Here is a 22,607-nt window from a genome sequence, read left to right on the forward strand (position 1 = left end):
TCACAACATCTTTATCTACTAGCTACCCTAACTGCCTATACTGTCGAGATGAGTCACAACATCTTTATCTACTAGCTACCCTAACTGCCTATACTGTCGTGATGAGTCACAACATCTTTATCTACCAGCTACCCTAACTGCCTATACTGTCGTGATGAGTCACAACATCTTTATCTACCAGCTACCCTAACTGCCTATACTGTCGTGATGAGTCACAACATCTTTATCTACCAGCTACCCTAACTGCCTATACTGTCGTGATGAGTCACAACATCTTTATCTACCAGCTACCCTAACTGCCTATACTGTCGTGATGAGTCACAACATCTTTATCTACCAGCTACCCTAACTGCCTATACTGTCGTGATGAGTCACAACATCTTTATCTACCAGCTACCCTAACTGCCTATACTGTCGAGATGAGTCACAACATCTTTATCTACCAGCTACCCTAACTGCCTATACTGTCGTGATGAGTCACAACATCTTTATCTACCAGCTACCCTAACTGCCTATACTGTCGAGATGAGTCACAACATCTTTATCTACCAGCTACCCTAACTGCCTATACTGTCGAGATGAGTCACAACATCTTTATCTACCAGCTACCCTAACTGCCTATACTGTCGAGATGAGTCACAACATCTTTATCTACCAGCTACCCTAACTGCCTATACTGTCGTGATGAGTCACAACATCTTTATCTACTAGCTACCCTAACTGTCTATACTGTCGAGATGAGTCACAACATCTTTATCTACCAGCTACCCTAACTGTCTATACTGTCGAGATGAGTCACAACATCTTTATCTACCAGCTACCCTAACTGTCTATACTGTCGAGATGAGTCACAACATCTTTATCTACCAGCTACCCTAACTGCCTATACTGTCGAGATGAGTCACAACATCTTTATCTACCAGCTACCCTAACTGCCTATACTGTCGTGATGAGTCACAACATCTTTATCTACTAGCTACCCTAACTGTCTATACTGTCGAGATGAGTCACAACATCTTCATCTACCAGCTACCCTAACTGCCTATACTGTCGTGATGAGTCACAACATCTTTATCTACCAGCTACCCTAACTGTCTATACTGTCGTGATGAGTCACAACATCTTTATCTACCAGCTACCCTAACTGCCTATACTGTCGTGATGAGTCACAACATCTTTATCTACTAGCTACCCTAACTGCCTATACTGTCGTGATGAGTCACAACATCTTTATCTACTAGCTACCCTAACTGCCTATACTGTCGTGATGAGTCACAACATCTTTATCTACTAGCTACCCTAACTGCCTATACTGTCGTGATGAGTCACAACATCTTTATCTACCAGCTACCCTAACTGCCTATACTGTCGTGATGAGTCACAACATCTTTATCTACCAGCTACCCTAACTGCCTATACTGTCGTGATGAGTCACAACATCTTTATCTACCAGCTACCCTAACTGTCTATACTGTCGTGATGAGTCACAACATCTTTATCTACCAGCTACCCTAACTGCCTATACTGTCGTGATGAGTCACAACATCTTTATCTACCAGCTACCCTAACTGTCTATACTGTCGAGATGAGTTACAACATCTTTATCTGCTAGCTACCCTATCTGCCTATACTGTCGTGATGAGTCACAACATCTTTATCTACTAGCTACCCTAACTGTCTATACTGTCGTGATGAGTCACAACATCTTTATCTACTAGCTACCCTAACTGTCTATACTGTCGTGATGAGTCACAACATCTTTATCTACCATCTACCCTAACTGTCTATACTGTCGTGATGAGTCACAACATCTTTATCTACCAGCTACCCTAACTGTCTATACTGTCGTGATGAGTCACAACATCTTTATCTACCAGCTACCCTAACTATCTATACTGTCGAGATGAGTCACAACATCTTTATCTACCAGCTACCCTAACTGTCTATACTGTCGTGATGAGTCACAACATCTTTATCCACCAGCTACCCTAACTGTCTATACTGTCGAGATGAGTCACAACATCTCTATCTACCAGCTACCCTAACTGTCTATACTGTCGTGATGAGTCACAACATCTTTTTCTACTAGCTACCCTAACTGCCTATACTGTGGAGATGAGTCACAACATCTTTATCTACTAACTACCCTAACTGCCTATACTGTCGTGATGAGTCACAACATCTTTATCTACTAGCTACCCTAACTGCCTATACTGTCGAGACAGAGTCACAACATCTTTATCTACTAGCTACCCTAACTGTCTATACTGTCGAGATGAGTCACAACATCTTTATCTACTAGCTACCCTATCTGTCTATACTGTCGAGATGAGTCACAACATCTTTATCTACCAGCTACCCTAACTGCCTATACTGTCGAGATGAGTCACAACATCTTTATCTACTAGCTACCCTAACTGCCTATACTGTCGTGATGAGTCACAACATCTTTATCTACTAGCTACCCTAACTGTCTATACTGTCGAGATGAGTCACAACATCTTTATCTACTAGCTACCCTAACTACCTATACTGTCGAGACAGAGTCACAACATCTTTATCTACTAGCTACCCTAACTGTCTATACTGTCGAGATGAGTCACAACATCTTTATCTACTAGCTACCCTAACTGTCTATACTGTCGAGATGAGTCACAACATCTTTATCTACCAGCTACCCTAACTGCCTATACTGTCGAGATGAGTCACAACATCTTTATCTACTAGCTACCCTAACTGTCTATACTGTCGAGATGAGTCACAACATCTTTATCTACTAGCTACCCTAACTACCTATACTGTCGAGACAGAGTCACAACATCTTTATCTACTAGCTACCCTAACTGTCTATACTGTCGAGATGAGTCACAACATCTTTATCTACCAGCTACCCTAACTGCCTATACTGTCGTGATGAGTCACAACATCTTTATCTACCAGCTACCCTAACTGCCTATACTGTCGAGATGAGTCACAACATCTTTATCTACCAGCTACCCTAACTGTCTATACTGTCGTGATGAGTCACAACATCTTTATCTACTAGCTACCCTAACTCCCTACACTGTCGAGATGAGTCACAACATCTTTATCTACCAGCTACCCTAACTGCCTACACTGTCGAGATGAGTCACAACATCTTTATCTACCAGCTACCCTAACTGTCTATACTGTCGTGATGAGTCACAACATCTTTATCTACTAGCTACCCTAACTACCTATACTGTCGAGACAGAGTCACAACATCTTTATCTACTAGCTACCCTAACTGTCTATACTGTCGAGATGAGTCACAACATCTTTATCTACTAGCTACCCTAACTGTCTATACTGTCGAGATGAGTCACAACATCTTTATCTACCAGCTACCCTAACTGCCTATACTGTCGAGATGAGTCACAACATCTTTATCTACTAGCTACCCTAACTGTCTATACTGTCGAGATGAGTCACAACATCTTTATCTACTAGCTACCCTAACTACCTATACTGTCGAGACAGAGTCACAACATCTTTATCTACTAGCTACCCTAACTGTCTATACTGTCGAGATGAGTCACAACATCTTTATCTACCAGCTACCCTAACTGCCTATACTGTCGTGATGAGTCACAACATCTTTATCTACCAGCTACCCTAACTGCCTATACTGTCGAGATGAGTCACAACATCTTTATCTACCAGCTACCCTAACTGTCTATACTGTCGTGATGAGTCACAACATCTTTATCTACTAGCTACCCTAACTCCCTACACTGTCGAGATGAGTCACAACATCTTTATCTACCAGCTACCCTAACTGCCTACACTGTCGAGATGAGTCACAACATCTTTATCTACCAGCTACCCTAACTGTCTATACTGTCGTGATGAGTCACAACATCTTTATCTACTAGCTACCCTAACTGCCTACACTGTCGAGATGAGTCACAACATCTTTATCTACTAGCTACCCTAACTGCCTACACTGTCGAGATGAGTCACAACATCTTTATCTACCAGCTACCCTAACTGCCTATACCGTCGAGATGAGTCACAACATCTTTATCTACCAGCTACCCTATCTGTCTATACCGTCGAGATGAGTCACAACATCTTTATCTACCAGCTACCCTAACTGCCTATACCGTCGAGATGAGTCACAACATCTTTATCTACTAGCTACCCTAACTGCCTATACCGTCGAGATGAGTCACAACATCTTTATCTACCAGCTACCCTAACTGCCTATACCGTCGAGATGAGTCACAACATCTTTATCTACCAGCTACCCTAACTGCCTATACCGTCGAGATGAGTCACAACATCTTTATCTACCAGCTACCCTAACTGCCTATACTGTCGTGATGAGTCACAACATCTTTATCTACCAGCTACCCTAACTGCCTATACTGTCGAGATGAGTCACAACATCTTTATCTACTAGCTACCCTAACTGCCTATACCGTCGAGATGAGTCACAACATCTTTATCTGCTAGCTACCCTAACTGCCTATACCGTCGAGATGAGTCACAACATCTTTATCTGCCAGCTACCCTATCTGCCTATACCGTCGAGATGAGTCACAACATCTTTATCTGCCAGCTACCCTAACTGCCTATACTGTCGAGATGAGTCACAACATCTTTTTCTACCAGCTACCCTAACTGCCTATACTGTCGAGATGAGTCACAACATCTTTATCTACCAGCTACCCTAACTGCCTATACTGTCGTGATGAGTCACAACATCTTTATCTACTAGCTACCCTAACTGCCTATACTGTCGTGATGAGTCACAACATCTTTATCTACTAGCTACCCTAACTGCCTATACTGTCGTGATGAGTCACAACATCTTTATCTACTAGCTACCCTAACTGCCTATACTGTCGTGATGAGTCACAACATCTTTATCTACCAGCTACCCTATCTGCCTATACTGTCGTGATGAGTCACAACATCTTTATCTACTAGCTACCCTAACTGCCTATACTGTCGTGATGAGTCACAACATCTTTATCTACCAGCTACCCTAACTGCCTATACTGTCGTGATGAGTCACAACATCTTTATCTACTAGCTACCCTAACTGCCTATACTGTCGAGATGAGTCACAACATCTTTATCTATTAGCTACCCTAACTGCCTATACTGTCGAGATGAGTCACAACATCTTTATCTACTAGCTACCCTAACTGCCTATACTGTCGTGATGAGTCACAACATCTTTATCTACTAGCTACCCTAACTGCCTATACTGTCGTGATGAGTCACAACATCTTTATCTACTAGCTACCCTAACTGCCTATACTGTCGAGATGAGTCACAACATCTTTATCTACTAGCTACCCTAACTGCCTATACTGTCGAGATGAGTCACAACATCTTTATCTACCAGCTACCCTAACTGCCTATACTGTCGAGATGAGTCACAACATCTTTATCTACTAGCTACCCTAACTGCCTATACTGTCGAGATGAGTCACAACATCTTTATCTACTAGCTACCCTAACTGCCTATACTGTCGAGATGAGTCACAACATCTTTATCTACTAGCTACTTTAACTGCCTATACTGTCGAGACAGAGTCACAAGATCGATATCTACTACCTGTCCCAACTACCTATGCTGTCGAGATGAGTCACATCATCTTTATCTACCAGCTACCCTAACTGCCTATACTGTCGAGATGAGTCACAACATCGTTATCTACTAGCTACCCTAACTGCCTATACTGTCGAGACAGAGTCACAACATCGTTATCTACTACCTATCCCAACTACCTTTACTGTCGAGATGGAGTCACAACATCGTTATCTACTAACTACCCCAACTGCCTACACTGTCGAGACAGAGTCACAACATCGTTATCTACTAACTACCCTAATTGTCTATACTGTAGAGATTAGGTCATCACATCGTTATCTACCAGCTACCCCAACCGCCTACACTGTACAGAGAGTCACCACATCTTTCCCTACTAACTACCCCAACTGTCTATACTGCAGAGATAGTCATAACATCGTTCTCTACTAACCACCCCAACTGTCTATACTGTAGAGATTGAGTCACCACATCGTTCTCTACTAACTACCCCAACTGCCTATAGTGTACAGATAGTCACAACATCTTTCCCTACTAACTACCCCAACCGCCTACACTGTACAGATAGTCGCAACATCGTTGTCTACTAACTACCCTAACTGCCTACACTGTGACCAAAATATCTTTATCTGTTAACTACTTCGACTGCCGATACTGTCGAGATAGAGCCCTATAATCGCACTCTCCTAACTAACCCAATTGTTATACTGTCGAGATATGTCACAGCATCGTTGATATAGCCTTATATCGTTCCTCATTAACTTCCCCAATTGCCTATACAGTGGAGATGGAGTCACAACATCTACTAAATACCCCCGGCCTGTTAAAGTATCCCAACTGCACCAGCAAGAAACCACATCACTCCACACCTGTCCCGAACCCACGGTCGCGGTGACTTCGCAAAATGTCATTACTGGCAACTAATTTCCACTTCCACCTCCCACAAAACACTCCAATGATCAGGCGTTCCTCAAGCGCCAAGGTAACTCCAGGTAACACAGTTTCACAACGCTGCTTGTGCGCCTGGTTGCATTCCTGACATACCAGCCAGGTATCTGTTTCACCTGTGTTGTAATCACCAGTTAGAACCAATCATATTGACGACTTCTTCTTCACATTATTGACCTCTCCCTGTCCTACTCACCGTATCTTGACAGCATTGATAAACGTCATCGATGGCAGATTACTGGCACGACTAGTCAAGTGATTATGCAACACGCGCGTGTGCAACATTAAAAAATGACCAGTAATTATTTTCTACTCCACACTGCAAACGATCCGCGTTTAAATGCATCCACTGCAACGGGGTATACTTACATTCGGCCTGTGTTTATGGTAAGAATAGGCCACATGACTCCACAGGGCCAGCAGATCGAACTGAGATCTGTCGGTTCACGTGTGTTGAAAGGAATGCGCTGTGATCGCTCATTACTTGAGTAATGCTGACAGGTTTTTCGTGGGGAATTCCAACTGAATATGTAAGCGGCTTATCAGCATGTGTTGTAGACAAAGGAAAAATGCGTAGAAAGTATATTTGCTTATGATATACGTACCGTGACCAATGCTTCATACGTGGGTAGATATCGAATTACTTTCCATGAATATACATTTGGGTGTTTCATACGTGAGTCACGGGGATATATGTATTGTAGTTTACGATGTTATTTAAGACTGATGTCGTAAAACAGTCGTGTTGAATAAGTATAATCGTGAGAACATCTACGTCTGTGGTTGTTACTGTTGCAGCGTCCGGATTGTGTTTCCAGGTGAGTGAACATCAACAGTGTCGTCAACGGCAATTCCAGGCAACACGACTTGACTTGATGACGACACAGCATTGCATGAATGGGTTCAGTCGACCTTGGAACATGTTATAATTATTCACGATACAGAGTCAATGGTGTCAGGAGGCTTGACACAAGGATTACATGCTACAGATTCCGTGCACTTCAGCCTGAAGTGCTTTGACACCCGATTGATCCCCGCTACCCGACAACGTAACCCGGGGTGGCCCAAGTCTATCATCTGACAACACTGACGTTAAGGGTACAGAGACACCGTCTACTTGCGTTTTTGTATAGGGTGAGCTGGCTTGTATATACCGACTATTCTATACCACTGAAGGTTGTGTGAGAAGAGTCGAGAGCTGGTGATGTATCTATGTATCATTGTGGTCACACATTGTAGTTATTCCATGGCTGATTCCTAGGACATTGCTGGCAAACGGTGTTTACATGGGAACCCTCATGGTGTAACACGAGTTCAAGGATTGTTTATTTGAATAAGTGTTTGTGTTGATTTTCAACCATTGTACCTGATATCTGTACCGTGGTTGTCCAGAAACATCGTCAACATGTTGATCGTACCAGAATTCAAGGACTCATCTGTAAAGACCTGTGAACACTTGTAAAGACTATGACATCTCATTTATAATATTTGTGAATCATCTCCAAGGATCTTTACCGACTACTTAACGAAAGGCGCTCGAGGTGACGTTACATGTTAAAAACCTCCATCAGATCTGATCCTAACATTTATGTCAAAATACGTCAGAACCGTTTGTCACACAGTGTGCCCTTGTGTTGGGTCCATAACGTCAATATACCTACTATGGCGGTACAGACTGGGTGATTAGTCTAGGCATATTGCAAATACAGTTTTGTGACGCCCTGCTTCTGGTGAGGGCTTTAATAGTGGTCATACATCAACAACAGCCTCATAACATCTCCCGGCGCGACGGATACGCAAGCAGCGTGATCACAGTGGTGGGTTGGGGACAGGTAAGGCTATATGTCATTATGAAACATACGTTTAATTATGGATAAAATCAGTTCTTTGATTTGGTGACAGCACTGACCGTGGTGCTGCATCGTGCTGGTTGGGCCGAAGAAAGACTGCAACAGTGTACACATACGGTGGTCGTTGTCATAGTGTATGTCCGGCCTTGTATATGAGTAGAGGTGCCTGAAATTCATATTACAAGTTAAGTTGAATTAGCGTTCATTAACATCAAAGTCTTATTTTACTGTTGGATTAATTGCAACTGATGTGGTAGTTATTGTATTTGTTTGAAAGTCTTCAGTGTACAACAAACAAATGATATAATTTGCTCCGGATTACTCTTGCAGATGCATAATATTTTAACTGCACATTTTCAACTGAATGATTATCCATGAGGAGTCAAATACGGGACTTTGCATTTACTTGTTTATTTCTCTTTAAGAACCTTTAAATGTGTGTTCCGACGTAAAAACGTTGCGCAGCAAAATTATAACATCATCTTTAGAACGTTACCGTAGTGTCTAACAGTGACGGTATTTGGGACGCCCCTCAAAATGACGTTATATAACTAATTACGTCATTCGCGTTCTTCTTTTCCGGGCTAGGAATGCAGCCGCGATAATCTCCATTGTGATGTTAGAGTTAACGGACGACGAGTGATCAGCTTAAAGATTGCTTCACGAAGGACTGTAGCCGTGTACGCTTCACAGTGAGTGAGTGAGTGGATTTGCTTTTACACCGCTTTTAGCAATATTCCAGCAATATCACGGCGGGGACACCAGAAATGGGCTTCACATATTGTACCCATGTGGGGAATTGAACCTGTCTCTTCGGCGTGATGAGCGGAAGCTTTAGCCACTAGGCTACCCCACTGCCAGATTACCACATGACCAAGTGGAGAAACATTTCAGCCATGACTTCTTGGCATTTATCCTCCAAATTGCACCTGTGTGGTTTTAAAGACATAAAATATACCATCCCAGCCGTGGTTTGTTTCATGAAAGGCTCTACCTTTACCGATTAAACAGGACTCGGTTGATGTATATGCCATGAAAAGACACTCGGGGCGCAACCTCCATCGTGTACATAGTCACCATCCACCATAATATCGTGTCGTTACGTCTCTATGCTTCAAGGAAGCTATTGAAGGTTTAAAGGTTTGCTTTCACACAAAAGCTCAATGTTCCGAATAGACATGCAGATGAATTACAAACACCGTAATTCAATGTCTTGCTTTTCTAAAGATTTAAGTTTAATGTTCTCAGTGAAATTTAAATATTTCAAATCAGCAGCAAGGGGAGTGGAGTCTGGTTCTGTCCGTGAACTAATAAACAGGGAGCATATCAAACACCGACGTCTTGTTACAAATGTAGTGCTTCGTATGACTTGCCATTTCGATAATTTGCTTTTCACATCAGTTATACCGTATATTGGAATTTGGAGGGTATTCTCACGGTTCATACGTGTACACGTGAACATATATATTATCAGGATGGAGAACGGTCCATATTGTTCCGGGCGAATGGTTCTGTTATCAAAACATTTCCGACGTAATTAAATTCCGCCGTGTCACCATCTTACGTTTCAGCCGTTCTTGGATGGTGTCACGTTCAGGGGACGCGAACAATGAAATCTTATTTCACGCCAGTTCGCATACCGCTAGTTACTTGGAGAAACGAGAGTCTTGGCCAAAGGTTTGTGGCGTCAGGTTACACTTAGATATGTATGTACGATATTTCAACCGTTAAAATGTTGTTTTTATTAATATAAAGTATGAAGGCTGTGCTTTAGCTCTAAACAGCCTATCACACCTGATAGTATCAGGAGAATTTGAGAATATCCCTTTATCCCGCAGCTGTTGTGCCATCGCGAGAACCTCAGTCTAGGTCACATGTTGTTTTTACGGCATTATTAGTTACAAATGTGCACTGGTGATGTTGGTATTATTGTGAATAAGGCAGTATGTAAGAAGCACTGGTGGTGGCGCTGCTATTATGAATAATGCAGTGTGAAAGGAGTTCTGTAGACAAACAGCTAGTCTCTGAAGTGGACATATTTTACAAAAATACACTATTTGAATTAATACTATAAATGCAATAAAAAGGAGCCCAGAAACTTTTATTTTTCATTTTCAGCTGTAGAAATCTACACGTGACACATGTATGATAATGAATGGGCAAAACTGGCGATGATGTCTGCATGACTTTGAATGTGGGCAATGACAATATTGTGTGTAAGACAGTGAATGAAGCCAATGATAATGCTGTAGATTTGGTCGTGAATATGTAAACATTGCCGTTGTTATCTATACATATGACAGCGTATAAGATCACTGACGATCTATATGACTGTGATTAGAGATGTGCGGTGATGATGTTGCTTGTGCGATGTTCATCTTGGGCAGTTGCTGATGTTGTCCGTTTGATTACAATCAAACCCTGCCTGTAACGCACTTCGAAGTGTGATAAAGTGGTGAGTTGCGCTAAGATCGCTCACTGGGACTTGGTTATTCACATCGGTGGTTGATAGCGTGACAAACTATCTATCCTGTATTGGTGACAGCCCTACAGGTGCTATTTAGTTAGAATGTACAGTATTATAACATTAATTCTCGCGTGAATGAATGAATAATTATGATTTTAAACCGTTATAGCAATATTCTAGCAATATCCCGCCGGGGGACACCAGAAATGGGCTCCCCACATTGTTCCTATGTGGGGAGTCGAACCTGGTCTTCAGCGTGACGACACTAAAACCACAAGACTACCCAACCGCCCCAAAAACCTCTCACATGGAACAAGTGATGTGCCGTGGGATACTAATTTATATGATGCAAGTAATATCGCCCAGTGTACCCACGTGAATTGAATTACCATTGCTTAACTATTTCATATTTGTTTCCTTTAACCCACTATCAAAATATGGGTGTTTACATTCCTCCCACTGTCGTGCTGGTAGAAGCTGGCTTAATTAAACATACTGATGATATCTTCTAGTGACATCTTTCAAGGGCTGATTTTTTATCGAATGCATTCAATTTGGAATGTGTAAAGTCCAGAACAGTTAATACTTCTGACAGGGTGTTTTACCAATGGTGTGTGAAGGATCTAAGTTAATTTTGACTACAACACTTCACTACACACCCTTTTCTCACGATCATCCAGGGTTTTGAGTGAAAACACTTTCACGAATTTCGGAGTGATCGTGTGGGAAACAGCATCAGCTGATTGTGCTGAGTGTGTTAATAAGCTGGAGGTAGATAGCACCCTTGTTTGATCCCATCCTCCTCAATGGAGCAGGTATTGTTAGTTCGTCTTGATAGTCGCAGTGACCTGTTTCTAGGGTCGTAAACACTGACAGCGGTGTCTCGGCTTGTCGAGGAAGTGACTTAGTTACATGGGAATACCAGCTGGCAGCTGTGGCGAAGGTGAGATATATTTGATAAGGCGGCCTGTTATACATCGCGATAAAGCAGAACTAGTCTGTTCAAGTGACCGAGGTCATCTCATGAGGACATTTCATGAGGGCACCCAGGAAGAGACTATCTCACTTGGACATCGCGTTCTTTAGGTATAAGTGTTAAATTAAAGATAGTCACATCGCGTTCTTTAGGTATAAGTGTTAAATTAAAGATAGTCAGGAAACGTCACATTCGGGACATTTGTTATGAACATAAATCGCCAATAACCAGTGAATGAAAATGAATTCATTGGGTACTAAACTTAAATCCGTATAACGGTTGGTGTGAATGGACCATTGGGAATCAGTGTGACAGTTGTGTGAAAGGATATCTGAAAATCAGTGTGACAGTTGTGTGAACGGATCACTTGGAATCAGTGTGACACTTGTGTGAACGGATCACTGGGACTCATTGTCACACCGTTATGAAAAAGGATCACTGGGAATCAGTGATGGCACTAGGTGTTCACAAAGCAAAATGTTTTCGTGAGAAACGGATCTTAAAAAGTATATATTCCTACGGGCATTACAAAGAGATGGTTTGTGTTCGGACTAACGGGGTTTAGTGCATACGGGCCTCATACGGTCAACACGTATCTAGAGAACAGTAACACGGTGAGCATAGAGTGGGTGAGTGAGTGAGTTTGGTTTTAAACCCTTTTAGCAATATTCCAGCAATATCACAGCGGAACGTACATTGCGATATGCATAGTTGAGACACTAGAAATGGGATTAAAGGTAGGTCAGTGGTTTATGCTCACACACGTAGTTGGTTATAGTTCGACTCTATATATACGTAGTATTAGGCCTTGATGGCTCTTGTCACATAAGGGAGTGTGGTTGTCTAGATGTTATAGAGCGTTCTGAGTTGCTGACTTCAAACGGCCCAGGGTCCTATATAGCTTTAGAGTAGAATCTCAACTACGATTCACCCTAAGTTTGATCAATAGCACATACTACTTCGCCTTTACCAAAACGGTAAACGTCTGAAACCCGCATTACTTAGGTTTTTTCTCCCATATTCAGCAAGTTTTATTGTAAATGAGATACTCTTTCAAAAGATATTAGCCAACACCATATGTTCCACTGAAAATTCAATACAAATTTTCACTCTTTGACTCGAAGTTTTGTATGTTTTTTTAACCTCAGTGTTGTGTTTAAATCTGAAAACTATCATCACACAGTTAGAAGATAAATCAGTACGTAAATAACATGTTCAGTTAAACATAATTGTCAAAATATTACTGTACCGATAAAATTTCATGATGCGAAGTTTCTATTTAATTGTATCAACATGTCGCCATACAACACAATGACAGGTGTACACCGTAGACACTGCTTCCCTGTCCACTCACACAGGCTGGCCGGGACGACCCGTGTATTGGTACTGCAGAACTCATCCCGCGTCAATACTTTAGTGGTGTGTTTACAGTCGGGGCGACTGTGTACACTGTTTAACTGCTAAGATGGTATTTTGATGCTACTGTACACCGAGAGGCGGCGCTGGTTATACTTACCGCTGGCAATCAGAGACTGTAGGGGTGACACAGGTCATAGAGATGTGTAACATTGCAACAGTATATTATTTCAACATGTACAGTGTGGAGGGGAGGGGGTTGGGGGGTTGGGGATGGTGGGGAGGTGCGGAGTCTTCACACAGGAGCGAACTCCCACCATGACTTTCTTTAATGACTAGGGTGCCACAGTCTTCTGGTAACATACGCTGGGGTGCCACCGCCCTCTAGTAACATACACTGGGGTGCCACCGCCCTCTAGTAACATACACTGGGGTGTCACCGCCTTCAAGTAACATATACTGGGGTGCCACCGCCCTCCAGTAACATACACTGGGGTGCCACCGCCCTCTAGTAACATACACTTGGGTGCCACCGCCCTCTAGTAACATACACTGGGTTGTCACCGCCTTCAAGTAACATACACTGGGGTGCCGCCGCCCTCTAGTAACATACACTGGGGTGCCACCGCCTTCAAGTAACATACACTTGGGTGCCACCGCCCTCTAGTAACATACACTGGGGTGTCACCGCCTTCAAGTAACATACACTTGGGTGCCACCGCCCTCTAGTAACATACACTGGGGTGTCACCGCCTTCAAGTAACATACACTGGGGTGCCACCGCCCTCTAGTAACATACACTGGGGTGCCACCGCCTTCAAGTAACATACACTGGGGTGATTATCATAAGATTGCAGTCGTTAATGTAGCATAACTTGATATCCTATGACATTATTTTGTTACGTTGTTGCTTTGTTTTTACTAAAAGCCGCACTCAGCAATGTTCCAGCTATATTTCGGCTGTCTGTAAATACTCGAGTCAGAACTAGACAATCCGGTGGTCAACGATCCCGTTAGTCAGTTTGTTGGACAATCATCGGTTGCTGAAGACCAATTCTAATACGGATATAGTTTGTTTTGTGATGATAATGATGATGACGACGATGAGGATGATGACGAAGACGATGGTGATGATTATGATGCTACTGCTGCGGATGATGATGATGATGATGATGATGATGATATGGGAGGTATTACTGGGAAAGTTCAGTGACCAGTCTGTAACAATGTGTGACCATCTGTCAGAACCAGTCAAGTGTGCGTCAATGACTATCATTATACGGCAGGTTGGTTTACACATTGGTTATCATTGTCACGAGGTGAAAGCTTTTGTACTAAGGAAATGTAATACGTGTTGTTTTATCCTTGAACCCTTGGAGGTGTGTGACGTTACCCAAATCAGTACCATAAACCTGCAGGTGTGAGAACTACTGTTACACATAAATTAATAATATCCAGGTATGAGGTTGCCCGTGTTGATGAAGACTCCTTGTCATATAGTGGAGTGACTTCTATGGGTGACCACTGAGAGGGAACAAAGCACCTTTGCTATAGTCTATTGCAACATACTGTTGCCATGGCGATAGTCTATTGCAACATACTATTGCCATGGTGATAGCCTATTGCGACCGACTGTTGAAATACCATTGCAATAGTTTTTTTTCTCTCAAGCTTTGTCTCATTTGAAATCATTTCCAAAATGAAAGTATAGTTTACATGAAATAGAAACACAGCTGAATTAGTTTCAGTCTCTGACAACTGTCAGTAACTCAGAAACACTTAGGCCAAGTAAAAAGGTAACAGATTCGGATAATATCAAAATCAGAGTGAACGGATCTCGTACGTCCTGTATTTTCGCTGGACATATCAACGGAAGTCGGTTACTAAACTATCGATTGTCACAAATACATGCACTATCGATGCATCAATAGTTTTTCGTTTCTACCGTCGATTAACTGCTATATTGGAGGCTCAACAATTGCAACCCATCGATAAGTCGATTCATCGTTACAGCCATGGTGATTTCCATAGCGTTTTCACAGACAAATTGCAACATTGCACTACGGACTGCCCGACGTATTAAACGACACACTGCACGACAGATTGCACAATGTCTTGACGGCATATTGCAGTCCGTTGTACGATGGTGTGCACAATGTGCTCCAATAAATGTTGTATGAAGCCGGAGCGTATTGTTCTGAGGGATGTGGGGAGACCTGGAGCTCGCTCGTCATGCTGTACCCCCACATGGGTACACAGTGAGAGGTCAATTTCTGGTGTCCCCCCGCCTTAACTCACTCACTCATATATTGTAGGAAGTAGTAGGGAAATTGTCTCCCGACGTTATGTTCGACGTCTTAAACGGCATACTGTCAGACGTTTTGACCGGCGTATTCTTCTCAACGTAATATTCGCCGCAGTTTATATTCCGCTATCAGTCGCATACTGATTAGACAACGTATTTAATCGCAATTGTTTAGTTCTCGACTTAAAGCACGGCGTACTAAACGAGGTACTGCACAACGTAATACGTGTTGTACCGGTACGCTTTTGCCTGAAGCCATGCTTCCCGGCTTGGGGTATTGAACTGCGTATTGCGAACGCAGCTGCTCGTGTACGAACATGCTCTCATCACCTCTGTAGATGCCAGCAAGACAATAGCCCAGCACACCGAAGTCTGGTGTAAGATGTAAGATAACGGTACTTATCTCATCCCTCGCTTGATTTACACTAACGTGGTCCAAACCTTCTGGGGCTGACTGTAACACGCCTTGGGCCAGTCTCCTCACGTTGTTTATTAGTTATGGACATCACAGCACCGCAGGGCGTGCCACGGAGGAATGCTATCATGTTTACGACTAATTGTCTTGTTGGGAACAATGAAAATATGCTCAGAAGTCATTATCTCCCAGTCCTTACATTTTTGATCACAGTAGGGTTACTTAACATATTTTCAATCAGGGTGGTGCTATAACTTGTCAGCACACCTTTCAATGCTATCAGACTCTTCTTTAAGAATTGTTTGTGCAGACATATGAACATTTGGGGCATAATAAAGGTGAACAATTTAACTTTGAATCAGATGAAAATGAACACAAATCTTTGTCTGAACTTATAGGGAAGGGTAATAGTTTTGAAACTGAAGCTTTTTATAATTAGCGACTCTTGCAAGTCACAGACGTTTGAAAATTTACATCACAGGTGGTTTCGAATTTCACATTTCTCGACGTTTCGATTTGACCTGGTTTGAATACACCTTTCAGTAACAATCAGCTCACTTTCATGCATATTTATTTGGAGAGGGACTGCACCCACTTCATTCACTCGAGAAAACGCTCACATAAGTCTCTTATGTTTCTTTACACGAAAATAGCATATGTATTTATTTCAACTACTCTGGGGAGGCCATATAGATAAAGTACTTACACATTTTGTAAGCTTCAATGCTTATACTGGAACCGATTTTACACCTGGTCAACAGATAATATCTTGCCAAATAAACCTCTGTTAGACATGTATGTGAATATGACTTAGAGATTTCAGTATTAACTCTATATCATGTTTACTCAATCACCGCTAAGTCCCAATACAAGACCTTACATGATCAATGTAAACATACCAACAAATATTTAGATTGACTTGAAACCTGGATTACACCTGTCAGCTTAGTATTTAGCTATATTTCTAATAAGCTGGTCTCAATGTTTATTTGACCAAGAAGATTTGAGCCAAGATAACACTCGCCTATCACATATCGCCGCCATCAGATATGATAAACTTAGACGAGTGATTATCGGGCGGGTCTTTGTGACGCAACTGGCAGATAATTGATAAAACCGGCTTTGATGTTCTGCCGCTTGCATACTCCGTTGATGCAGATGGGAGTTGATAGCATTTAGTCGCCGTGTACAGAGTTTTGTTAAGCTCTAAGTACTTTTAGAATTAAGGATAATTGTGTTTGTGCACTGGGGCGTAAACATGCAGAGGTTTAGCATTTAGCATGGGCGATATGGATTTATGGCCCAGCTGAAGTTACTTAATCTTTGCCGACAAATGTCTTCTTTTAACTTAGTTTACTTTTTTAAACATGATCACAGACATGGATCTTGAGTCGTTTGAGTTGATTTGTGGACATACATGCAATGTGCATGATGAAGATTGATTAACGTTTGTCCACGTAATCAATCAGTGACAAAAACACTTTTCAACTATTTTGACAACAGTTAAAATGTGAAATCAGGCTACGGACAGTTAGAAGAAAAAGAGCCTATTTGCGCGTGTGTACAAGTGTATGCGTGTGCCTTTGCTGGTTGCGAGACACAAAAGACTTATGTAGCACATTGTTTGTGAATAACACGATCATGTTTTGTGATGAACAAACCAATCTTTACCTCTGGGTTTTCGAATTGAGATAAAAAAAACGAAACAATTAGTGGAAATACATATATGCTACCCATCAAAGTTTAACCTCACTTCAAGCACTCACTATATGTCATGTATGTATATATGGTTACATCGAAAATGAATTTCTCCTTTGGCTTGGGGAAATCGTCGGCAAACTTTATGCTGATGGTCGAACATTAATTGCTAAAAAAAGACGTGTGCAAATATCGTTTATGTGAACAGACGCGTTTTGGTTTTAAGTTTTGTTAACTATTGGTCAATTTTCACCTGTTTTCATCATTTCCTGAACCAATCCCTTCAATGTTATGAATTTGTTTTATAATACTTGTTCATGTGTAAACATTATCTTTAATAGATAAACCGAATGAAATATTTTTCAAAAGCTTTTTTGATCATTTCACCGATTCAGGTGAATACATTTACACTAGGGAGTCTAATCTCACTAGATGTTGTATATTATTATTTCATGACTCTCGGGAGTCACATTGACCTGTTGAGCCATATGACAGCAACACATGGACTAACATCGTTTTGTGAAGTCGGACTCATGACAGTAAATTTCTTACGCAGAAACACGACAAACATGGAATCGCGTCAAACTGATTATAGTATTGGACTAACGCGTGTCACGCTAAGTAGATTAACATGTCACAGCAATAATCTCTGCGGTCGTGACAACGGGAGATATATGATTATTCAACACAATCTAGATACGAAAGAGAAACAAGTCACGACCATAAGCGTAAACAGATTACATGTATATTCAGACGTCTTACCGACTAAGATTTATGCAGGAGCAAATTTATTTGTATTGTAGCTTCATTGAAAGGGCGGTCAGACACTTTTCTATATGTACCTTGTTTACAGGTGAGAACATATCGAATATCATTCGATTTATTCTGTGGGTGTTCTAAATGCACTGAGTAGGGTAGAACAGCAGTTAAACATGTATGTATGTATGTATGTATGTATGTATGTATGTATGTATGTATGTATGTATGTATGTATGTATGTATGTATGTATGTATGTATGTATGTATGTATGTATGTATGTATGTATGTATGTATGTATGTATGTATGTATGTATGTATGTATGGTGTGTGCGTGCATGCGTGTGTACATGCATGTATGGATGGATGGATGGGTGGATGCCTGCATGCAGGGTCCGAACTGGATTATTAGCTGGAAATATTGGCTCATTCGCTCATTACATTCTCAAATATGTAAAAATATGTTATAACTAATGTTCACTGCATTTTTCCTCTTCTATAGTAACTTTGAACATTGTAGATGTTTTAATGAATGGGAATAGTTCAGTTTCGAAACCACCAACCCAGTAGTAATCCAACAGTTGATCTAATGTGAAAGCCTGTAGGAAACAAACAAACAAACAAACAAACAAACAAACAAACAAACAAACAAACAAACAAACAAACAAACAAACGTGTATTATTTACACAGTCCTGTACACGGATCAATGCCACGCATGTTACGGCCACTAATGCGTTATGTCAGGAATACAATCGAGATTAATTTTATGACATTAATACGTATTATATGGTAATAGCCAGGTGTCAATAACGGCACTTTCACAAAGATGGGCAGCCATGCAGATAATACGTTCAAGTACTGCGCAGCACGGGCGATATCATCACTGTATACAATACATCACTTGCAGACAAATCGCTCTGGCTTCACTCATCACGCAACGGCTGTGTGAGAAATACCCGATCTCTCCGATAAAGAACAAACTGAAAGAGGAAATATTTCTGTAAGTCTATATTTGATAATACCTGACCCGTCAGTAATCACTCACATGCTTTGTTTTGCCTCCATTGAAAGTTCGGCCTACTTGTTCAACATGAATGCCCCGTGTTGGCCAATTTTCCTGTAGCACAATTGCTACCTCTCTGGCACGTTCCTTATGAGAGGTTGTATAGAACAAATTGTATGGCGCCAGTCGGGTGGAGAGCAGATCTAGAATCAGTGCTGTTATTAACTCGGCACCCATCAGTTCGACATGGCCACTGGTCGCTGTATGTAATACAACCTTTGGGTATACGTCTAGGGGGGTCCGGTGATATACGTGGATGTACCAAGGTCAAAGATGACCAGGAGGATCACGTGACTGTTGGTCATCGCAGAGGACAGTGTCCACTTGTAGTCTTAATTACGAAAGGATTCGGGTGAGTCGAACAGCTATTTCGTTGTTGTAACCTGTATTTTGTTGTGTTGTTGTGCTGAGATGTTTTGGCTGTGACAGTTTTTAATTCTTACGGAAGATATGGTTTGTTGAAAGACATCGTATAGCATATATTTTGCATTAATTTTTGTTTCATATTGTTTTGTTAGTAGTTTATGCTTGTAAATATTGTGGATTATACGCGGTCGTTGTTGAAAAGATGTCTTTTACTATCTCAGAGATGCTTTCTAAATGACATTTCTAATGACAATCTGACATCAATAACAAATATAAAATTTACTGAATTTATTTAATTTTAAGTAATTAAGTAACAGTCAGTCACGTTAGGCTGTGTTTGGCTTGTGGATTACATTTAGGAACGTAATTGCAATGTTACATTTACACGAGTAATGCAATAAGTATTGACAGAGGCAAGTAATTACACCGCATCGCTTGTTATAACGTGTATATATAACGTGTATAGTGAATATAAGGATACCAAACACTAAACAAGATAAAGGATATATTACAAAATCGAAAGTCACCTCACCCCCGAGAGTGATTAAACTTGACTTGACTGCCTGTAACGGCGGTGGCGGTATCTCGCAAACAAGCTGAAAACATTCCGTCCTTAATTGAGTGGGAGCGAGGCGGGCGGACACCGGTCAAGGTTGTACCTGACATATCTACATTCCACCCCCACTCTCACTTACAGGGGCCTCATTCGTCCACCCCCTATTACAGACACACTGTTCAACTCGCTTCTAGGCACCCCTTGGTCTGCTATTGTATGGTCGACTTAAAATGAACTGTGCACTCGAACACCATTCCCACATTTACATCCATTCAGTCTCCACAAGCAGGTACTTCATCACCCCTATGTTTTGAAAATGAATTCCACTGTGCAGATACATCCAGTGATAAACACCCGCACTCTCAGTCGTCCACCCATCCAGCAATCATCTCATCCATCTATTCATCCATCCATCCATCCACACCCACCCATTCACATCCAGCTACCCACTCTCATCCACCCATCAATCCACACATCCATCATCAACATCCATCCACATCCATCCATCAACCACCCATACACCCAGCCTTCCATCCATCCACATGCCTAGCTGACCACATCCATATCCACATCCTCCCATCCGCCCTCCCATTCACTTACCCATCCAGCTACATCCACCCACACACCAACCTATTCATCCACATGCATCCATCAATACATCCATCCACATTCACCCAGTCATCCACCCATCCAGGCATTCACACATCCATCTGTCCATCCATCATCCACCAGTCATCCACCATCCATCCATCCATCAACACACAGCAATCCACATCCATCCATCTATCATGGTTAATATAAAGTTTTACGATGAGCACAGCTCCATTCCCTTGGGGACACCGAGACTTGGGGCCTAAAGTAGAATTATGTTGATACATTTAGCACTTTTTTGCACTGTATTAATGTATTTTAAATCCACGACTGGAGGGAATGAATTCCTTAGCTGCTTTAATGCACATCTATACATGTTCAAGCCAGTCACATCACGTTTATCTGAACTTGAATCTTACAAGAAACGGATCTCAATGTAGGTTTACAAATTATTACATAAACAGTTGCTAAATATATGTGATAAACACTTTCACAACACTTTTACAACACTTTTACAACACTTTTACAGACATACAATAGTTAGTGTCTGTTACCGCAGATCAGTTGCAATAAACCACGTACAAATCGAGTAAAAGAAAGTGTTCAAAATGATGAACGTTTCGAAAAATGTTAAAAAGGAATCCCCTCCACATTTTCTCGAAGCCCCGAGAAACCCACGCCCTTTGGTCCAAAGTCTGTGCCCAGTGGTCAAGGTATGGGTCATTCATTACTCAGACTGAAGTTGATTAATGACCAAAATTACACGGGCCGCGATGGAGTGTTGTATTTTAATCTATGCAGCATGTAGTCAGGCTTGGTTCAAGGAGAAAGGGAATCTCTCTTCAATGTTTGTGTGTATTTACCTCGACTGTGGAATCACGCTGGTCGTGTGAGTAAAGACACTTCGGATTAACAGGTATTTCCGAGGATTACTGAACACTGGATGTGTGATTGTGACCTCTGACCCCTGTGTCATGAAGTGACCGATGATCATCAAGCTCTGAAGCTAAACGCCAGGTAACCAAAGGGCACGCGTAGGGTCAAGCCAACAGATTCCTATGACGTGCATTTTCTACTAGTCTTTGTATGGCTCCCCATATCTCTAGAGAAATACGCTATATAGGTTACGTTACTAGTAGATTTCATGAACTGACTCTGAGGGACAGCCACTTTGCGTCATTTTGTGCAATAACAATCAATATACTTCAGTCACTTCACGACATTTCTCTTAATAACTTAATCTACAAAAGTGGATCACAAGTTCAACGTCTTATTTTCCCTAAGTTGCCACTAAAATCATTGTGGCAGCTACTGTTGCGCCTTAACTTGGCTTTAATGCATTCACACCTGTTTATTGGACACTTGCAATGTTCAGAGAAGCCACACCTCACAAATCCCTGTCCACCACATATAGATGAAATGACTGAAGTATATTGATTGTCGTTACACAAAATGACTCGAAATGGCTGACGCTCTTACTCATCTCATGAAATCTGACGGCACTGTGTATACACCTCCAACCTAAACTTAAGTGATACAAGCCAAAGAAAAACAGCATGGGAAGAAGCACAAAACAAATCACGGCCTCAACCTTCCCCACCCAGTCCAAAGGCACTACAGACACACAAACCCCAACCCCTTAACCCTTCCGTAATGAAACCATATCACAAG

At 41.7% G+C, this 22,607-nt stretch overlaps 1 protein-coding gene across 1 annotated transcript in view; it reads left to right on the forward strand.

The window, feature by feature from the left end:
- The first annotated feature begins 7,353 nt into the window (after positions 1-7,353).
- The window catches only part of LOC137262111 (ras association domain-containing protein 10-like), a 40,020-nt gene continuing 24,766 nt past the window's right edge, over positions 7,354-22,607 (forward strand). The window contains exon 1 of the mRNA XM_067799890.1: positions 7,354-8,367. The gene's annotated coding sequence lies outside the window, so the exon portion shown is untranslated. The remainder of the gene's footprint in view (positions 8,368-22,607) is intronic.

The sequence above is a fragment of the Haliotis asinina genome, chromosome 14 (genome assembly GCF_037392515.1).
Source record: "Haliotis asinina isolate JCU_RB_2024 chromosome 14, JCU_Hal_asi_v2, whole genome shotgun sequence".
Lineage (NCBI taxonomy): Eukaryota > Metazoa > Mollusca > Gastropoda > Lepetellida > Haliotidae > Haliotis > Haliotis asinina.